Consider the following 386-nt stretch of genomic DNA (forward strand, 5'->3'; position numbering starts at 1 on the left):
GGCCGCCGCCGCCGCCGCCGCCGCCGCCGCGGACGCGCGTGTGCGAGTGATAAGACCGACCTTAGCCTAAGAGCAGCCCGACGTGGCTTAGTTAGTACTAGTGGTACCGGCAGGTGTGCGCGCTCATGAGCCGTGCGCGTTCATGAACAAAGGACATCATAGCTGTTAAAAGTGGCCTGTTTGCTTTTTTTGATTGTTGTTTGGGGTGCAGTGGGGTGCATGTGCATGTGTCGCGCGCGGTGTCCGGTGTTGTCATGTGGAACCTGTCGCGCGGCTCTTTGCGCGCGAGTGCGAGCCCTGCGGGGGAGGGGGGGCGGCTCGCGCACTTTGCGCGCAGCTGGAAAGGGGGGAAAATGCGGGGGCGCGGATGAAGTCGGAGGGTGTGT

This window comes from Scleropages formosus, chromosome 2 (genome assembly GCF_900964775.1).
Source record: "Scleropages formosus chromosome 2, fSclFor1.1, whole genome shotgun sequence".
Taxonomy (NCBI): domain Eukaryota; kingdom Metazoa; phylum Chordata; class Actinopteri; order Osteoglossiformes; family Osteoglossidae; genus Scleropages; species Scleropages formosus.